Genomic DNA, 7,615 nt, shown 5'->3' with positions numbered 1-7,615 from the left:
AAAAAAAAAAAAAAAAAAAAAAGCTACTACTATCACTGATCTAATTTGAATTTCTGTTGTAAAAGTTTTCTCTGTAAGAGTCATAAGTGTTTTATGTGAGTGAAGTTAATACCAGTATTATTTATTATATTGTTTTTACTGAGTATTTCTCAGTTATAATAGTTCAAATACAAGGCAGAAATCAATGTTAAAGAAGCTTATAAGAGCAAAAACATGTTTCTGCCTTTGCTTTTTAAATGTCATATGATTTTATTATTTTAAAGATAATAAGAACGATAAATATGACAGAGTTTCAAAACAAAATGATAGGAAATTAACAATGGTTATTTACTGCATATTGTTATTTTCAAAGCAGTTGATAAGGTTATCAGACATAGGTGTTTAATTTTGATCGAAAAATACAAACACTGTTTCTTTCAATGAACTATTAGAAACCAGTGGTATAATTAATTACCTTAGGTTCTTTTCTTCTCATTTCCCCCATCCCTGTTGATTTTTTTTTCTTTTGAGTAGTTTCTTTCCCTTTCACATTATCTGTTATACCTTTTGGATTTTTATTTTCTCTTTCACTTGTTTACACTAGAGAGACAATACAGAATTCACACTGTGAATCCGATTTATTTAATTGCAGAGAATTGTGTAAAATAATCTCAGCACTGTAATGACCTTTCAAATTCAAGCATTACCTAATATTCAAAAGATTACATCTTCACACCTTCATGTAAAATGTGTGCACAAATGATGGAAGAATAAATTGTCACAAACAGAGAATCTGTGATTGTTGAGTTTTCCATTTTTTCTATTTATTTTTACATTGGAGTGTTTTAAAGCAAACAATATGCCATGCTATTTTTTTCTTGAACACTTGAATATGAATTTGCAATGTTAATTTACTTGCAAAATTGCAGTGCCATATTTAAAAATTTCAACATAATTCATCTGCATCATGTTATTAGTCTCTGTTCAAATTTCAGTAAATGGTTTAAAAATGCCTTTTTACAGTTTCTTTGCTTTGATGATGATCTAACCCCAGGTGGAGACTGCTCTAGGCTTGGAGCCTTTCACATAGATGCACATTGCTGAGGGCCATCCAGATATTGGCACACATAATCTTTCACTTTTTTGAGGATTAGTATAGGTATTTTACTCCATCCATCCATCCATCCATCCATCCATCCATCCATCCATCCATCCACCCACCCACCCTCTTGGGATTCCCTTTCTGTTTTATTTTATCATGCAAAATACTTATATGGACACTGATATCTGCACTTTTGTTGCACAGATGTTTTCAATTATCTTAGGAATATAAAAGTACTGGATGATATATTTAGTACTTGTTTTATATTTTCTGGAACTGAAAAGATATGTTTCAGACTGACTGCATTGTTTGGCACTCCTACCAGCAATGTGCAGTGGTTCCAAATTCTTTTTTTTTTTTTTTTAGATTAGATGTAATGTTTAGTTAATGAAACTCTGGTAAAAATACAGACTATGTCAAGTGAAACTCAATTAAAGGAAGCACAGAAACATTTTAGTAACAGTTATCTGGAGAGTGGAATGATGACCGATGTGTTCTCTGGTCTTTTCTCTGCTGTCTAAATTGTCTATAATATGAGTTTAATACTCTTTATAATTTTTTAAACTTTTTAAAGTTTATAATACTAGGAGAAAACATCATGCCATGTCTTTTAAATAGATTGTAAGTAAAATATACAGTATAAATCTTAAAACAAAAATTAAGATTAAGCAATATTCAGAAAATTAAATACTAATTAAAAATTAAATGTTTCAAAACAATTGAACTAAGAAAAAGTTTTCATGAGAGTAAAGAATTACTAAGAATAAAACATATGATAAATATTGGAATGACAAATAAATGACCAGCACTTCTAACAGTTTGGGGATAGGATATCGCACAATGTTCTATGGATGATGTCCATAACACTTACTGATGTCCAGGTGCCACTTGTGGGACTGAGCTATTGCTAATTTCTTGATATCCACCCTGCAGAGCTGGATAGAATTATGCCCCATAGGATGCAGGAGAAGTTCATTTGGAGAGTATGCTGATGGAAGTATCTTATTGCTGTATTCAAAAGAATAACTGAAAGACTGATTTTTGAATACCTCTTATTCTCCTGTGTTTAATTGTTTGCCCTATTTGGTGGGTTCTTTCCATTCTCATTCATGGAGCTGTGGTCATTTTGCTCCCTCTCTAGAACATCTTTTAGTAGTCTGTATAGGTTTGGCTTTGTCATCATGAAATTCTTAAGTTGTTCCTTGTCATGGAAGTATTTCACTTTTCCATTATACTTGAAAGAGAGTTTTGCAGGGTATATCAATCTGGGTTGGAATTTGTTTTCTTACAAGACTTGAAGTACTTTGCTCCATGTTCTTCTTGACTTGATAGTTTGTGAAGAGAAATCTGCTGTTATCCTGATGGGTTTTCCTTTAAACATGATCTGTCTCATTTCTTTAGCAGCTTTTAGTATACTGTTCCTGTACTGAATTTCTGGGAACTTGATTATTATATGTCTGGGTGTGGTTTTACTTGGGTTGATATTATTTGGAGTTCTATATGCTTTGGTTACCTGAATGTCAGATGGTTTCCCCATATTTGGGAAGTTTTCTGCTATTACTTCCATCTATATTCTTTTGTATTGACTCCTTCCTTCTCACTGATGCCTATTAGTCTCATGTTGTTCATCTTTGCATCATCTTGCAGGTATTGAATTATTTTTCCCTGCATCCTAGTTGTTTTTAAGAGATCTTTTGTTACTTTTTCACTAGCTGCAGTGGTGTCTTCAAGGACTGAAAGTCTATTTTCACTTTCATACAAAAGGTTTTGCTAGCTTGTGATTGAGATTTTAAATTTCTGTGTATCACTTTGGATCTGCTTCATGCATTCTATTTCTTTCCTATATTGCTTATTCAAAGTTTTCATTATTTTTATATTCTGCTCTATTTTTTATCAGTGTGTTCTTTAGAAGCACTCAGTACTTTTTTTGGTATAGTTATTTCTTTATTTACCTCAGAAATTATTTCTGATCTGATTTCCTCTGTACCTTTCTGTAGTTGTTTCTTTACTTCACACACTATTGTTTCAGAGATTTCAGGTGTGTGATTTCCAATTTCTTCTATTGTAGTGTTGTCTGCATTCCTTCTGGGTGGGTTCAGGGCCTGAGACTGCATTTTGTTCCTTCTCTTTGTCATTTTCTACAGCACTGTCTTCTGACCTTTGATGTAGAGCTTAAATAGATTTGCTACCTTAGCATCAGATCCGGATCTACGAAGTTCAGACACCTTCAGGTGGGTGTGGCTTGGGTCTTCCTGCTGCAGCCCATGGAGGTGAACCCTCTGTATCACCCTAGCAAGATGTTCTGCTCCTGAGTCAGCTGTGTGAGTCTTGCCTCTCGCCTCTTTGCAGGGAGTTCTGCTGCAGGTTATGCACTTGGCCTGGGCTCTGGGTCGAATGAGGATCAGGCGGGCCCTGGCAGTCTCACTCACAACCTGGGCCTGCACTCTGGGTCAAATGGTTCCAATTTCTTCCCACTCTCTCTTTCCTCTTCATCTTAGTGGATTTGAAAAAGTATGTCATGACTTTGATTTACGTCAGGGCTTTGGCTTTCATTTCTTAGTGGTTTATTAATTTCAACAATTTTTCACATATATTACACTTGTGTATTTACTGTTGAGAGAAATTTACATTTAAATTTGTGTCCATTTTTACTGGGCTTTTTATTTTAAATTATAAAGTAGTTCCTTTATTTATTTACATATAATTTTTTTCTTTTTTAATTTTTTAAGAGATTTCTTGAAAATACAGAATTTAAGAAACATTCTTTTGCCTTGTTCTCTACTTTTGCTGTGACTTAATGCAGGGTCACTTCTTCCAATAAGTTGTTTTATTTACTAAAGAATGTATGAGTTTTGAAATTTAAAATGTAAATTTTATAATTTGTTTTATTTCTTGCATGTGGATAGATATTTTATCAAAGTTTTTCTTTAGGTGGAACTGTAAGTTTTGATTTATTGTCTTTATGTTTATCATCTAACAGCATTTTTGACCTCTGATTCATTTATAATTTAGGTATTTGTTTAAATTTTCTAATTGTCAGTTTTCCATATCATCTTCATACTTGATTTTTACATTTTTATGCAAAAAGAAGAGTATTTGTATGTTTTGAATTGCTTTATCTTTATTAAGTCTTGATTCTTGACCCAATAAGTAGTACTTGATGTGTATTCTCATGTTTTGAAATAAAATGTTCTACATATGACTATTCGATAAAATTGTTTCATATAGTTTTTAATAATATATAATATTTATTTAAACTATTTAAAGTGAATTTTAAGCAGAAATCACTACATTCTTAATGTGTAACCACCACCACCACAAGACTTACTCTGTCTCTGCATGGCTTTCCATGTTATCCTAATGATGAGTTATCCAATCCAGCATGAACATGTTGCATCTTTTCATTCATGTAGGTCTCCTTTAATTTCTCCTAGAAATGTTTTATAATTGCTAAAATCAAAGATTTTACCTGATTGGTTAGATTAAAATATGATTGTGTTAAGTTTTACATGCTGTTTATAAATTTTTTTCTTAGTTCCTTTTCAAAGTATACATAAATGTTTAGAAAAACAAATTATTTTGGTGTTTCATCATACACTCTACTAATAAGATGAATCCTTTTGTTAGATCAAGTAATTTTGTGGTGTGCATTACTTAAGATTAATGAGGTATAATATGGTATATGTTAATGGAATGGGAATCCTGAGTGCTGAAATTGTAGATGGGAGTCACTGGAGCCAGATTATCTTTTCATTTTCAATCTGTTTATATCTTTGGACCTACAGTATGTTGCTTGAATACAGGATAAAGTGCGTTTTTTGAAGAAAATGCATTTTATTATGAAAAAGTGTATAACTCAGTTAAGTTGAATCTGTATAAGTAACACAAAGTAGAAAAAAATAAACTATGTTACAAGCTTTTATGTTTTTATATATTTATACTTTCTTACATAGTTAATTTTAAAAGCATCTTTCTTTACTTATTTAAGTTTTTTTCTTTCACCAAGAAGTATTCAATTTAGTATTTTGCATGTGGCAGACCCACTAATGAATATTTCTCTTAAATTTGTCTATTTGAAACTGTTTTTTGCTTATTGTTTTTCAGTAAAGGATATTTCTAGGTATAGTTTTCAATACTGTTTTCATCTGTCTGTCTATCTATCTGTCTATCTGTCTATCTGTCTGTCTGTCTTTCTGTCTGTCTGTCTATCTACATCTATCCAACCATTCATCCATCCATTCCATCCATCCATCTATCCATCTATCTATCTATTTGCTTTGTGCTGCTGGAAATTCAACCAAGGGCTTCACACATGCTACACAAATGCTCTGTCACTGAGATACATGTTCATCCATCTTTCAGTGATTCCAATGTTTCACATCCCATCTGTTCTAGTCCCAATTTTCTCTACTAAAAAGTCTTCAATTAATCTATTCAGCACTTTTTTATTTTTATATGTATTTTTTAGGTATTTGGTACAGACTCTCATTATGTAGCTCAGACTCCAAGTGATCCTCCTGTTTTCAGCCTCCCCACTGCGCCACCTTGCCAGGTCTCAGTGGCCAGTTCAGCATGCCTGTGGGCAGGTTGGTGCAGCATGTGGTTCTGGGGGATTGAACCCCAGTTCCTGTGCTTGCCTAAGCAGGTGCTTACCCCACTGAACTATCTTACCAGCCCTGTTGAGCACTCTTTTATGTGCCAGGTCAATTTCCCCCTTTTTATTTCAACATCTTTGGTACTCAATATTTCATTGTAATATTCCTTCATGAATCTCTGAATTTACTATGTTTAGAGCTCAGTGAAATAGTTGATTACTTAGATTTATATATTTAAACATCTACTAATTAAATTTTTAAAGTTCTGGGCTTGATATTTCTTTAAATAATCATTTTATCCTCTCTTCCTTGTCTGAAACCAATATAAAGCATATATTTGTATATTTACTGTGTCTGAAGCTTCTTTTTGCTGACCCTCAAATGATAATTGGGATTGGTCTATCTTTAAGTACATAAATAGCTTCCTAAGTGTGTTGTTTTTGTTCTTTTTTGAGGAGTTGTTATTTAAACATAAATTGAGAAATAACTTTTCAGTTTATTTTTTAGCTTCAAAATGTTTTACCTTTTTTTTTTTTTTTGGTGGAACCAGGGATTGAACTCAGGCCCTTGCACTTGCCAGGGAAGTGCTTATTTACTGAGCCATCTCCCCGGCCCCAAACGCACTATTTAAAACTGTGATTTTTTTTTTTTTTTTTGGGTTGCATCATTATCTCTCAGAATAGCAACCTTCCTTTTAAACTTTGTTGATAAAGATATGAGTGATCACAATTTTATTGATTTTATAAAATTATGTTTTGTATACTTAATTTCTTACATAGGATAACTGAAGTTTCTGTTCTGCCCCTATTATGGTCAGCCAAAGATTTGATAAAGATTGCTTTAGTGCTTTAGAGGTGGTGTCTGGCAGAGCTACTCTCTTAATGGTAGGGCTGGTTCCCCAAATTCTGCATCTGTTTTGACTTAACTAATTACTCAGAGCCCATAGTTAGTTAGAGATCACTTATACTAGTTTCAGATCTTTATTGACTATATATTTTGTCCTAAGACATACATATTGTATTCAAGAGCTTCTGTCATATTCTTTAGCTGTCCAGTTAAGCTATTGCATAGAAAGCCCTCTTCCTCAACTTCTTCACTGCAGATTTTGAGGGCTATTTGATGTTTTCTCTACTATGTTTTGCTGTTCCAGATAGCTATTAGTAGTAAATATCTTAAATATTTTAAAATGATAGTGTACATTACAATATTCTATAAAGTTACCACTACAAATCATCAGCTTTTCCTATTTTTCTAAAAGTATCTTGCAAATTTTGTAAGAGATTATGTGGAATCTATACATTTCACACACTATATTACACTTATAGAATAAAAAATGACCAATTTTAAAATTGTAATGTTTTCAATTTTAGTCTTTTAACTTTTCCACAAAATAATTATTGTGTCTTACAAATCTTTGTTAATTTTAATGTTACTTTGTTTATACTACTACAAATGAAAGATTTTATTGAATTTTCATTTTGTTCATTGCAAAGTTAACCAATGCACAAATTTTTGACTGTTATATTCATAACCTGCAACTTTGATGAATTTATCTCCCTGTAAGACATGTAGAAATAGGTGGTCCTCTTCATTCATATATAGTTTAGGCAGTTATATTGAACAAGAGAATTTGATAACAAAATATCAAGCACACCCAGAAAGTTCCAGGGTGAGATATTGAACTAGATAACTATTAAGCAAGCAAGGTTTCACTAGTAAAATAATGCATGGAGAATAGTGAGTTTTCCAAGAAATAAAGTACAACTGATTTGTTACTCTGAAGAGTGTACTCCTTGGCCTCAGGCAATTAGGGACAGGGGAAAGGGCTTTGGGAAATAGAGGGTATAAAGGTCACTACTTGTTTAATTTAAGCTTTGCCTGCCCCTGGACAGGGACATATTTCTAAAGAAATACTTTTAGATCACCTTCCAGTAATACA

Source organism: Octodon degus, unplaced genomic scaffold (genome assembly GCF_000260255.1).
Source record: "Octodon degus isolate 3935 unplaced genomic scaffold, OctDeg1.0 scaffold00327, whole genome shotgun sequence".
Classification (NCBI taxonomy): domain Eukaryota; kingdom Metazoa; phylum Chordata; class Mammalia; order Rodentia; family Octodontidae; genus Octodon; species Octodon degus.
The sequence above is the reverse complement of the archived record's forward strand: the minus strand, read 5'-3'. Positions refer to the sequence as shown.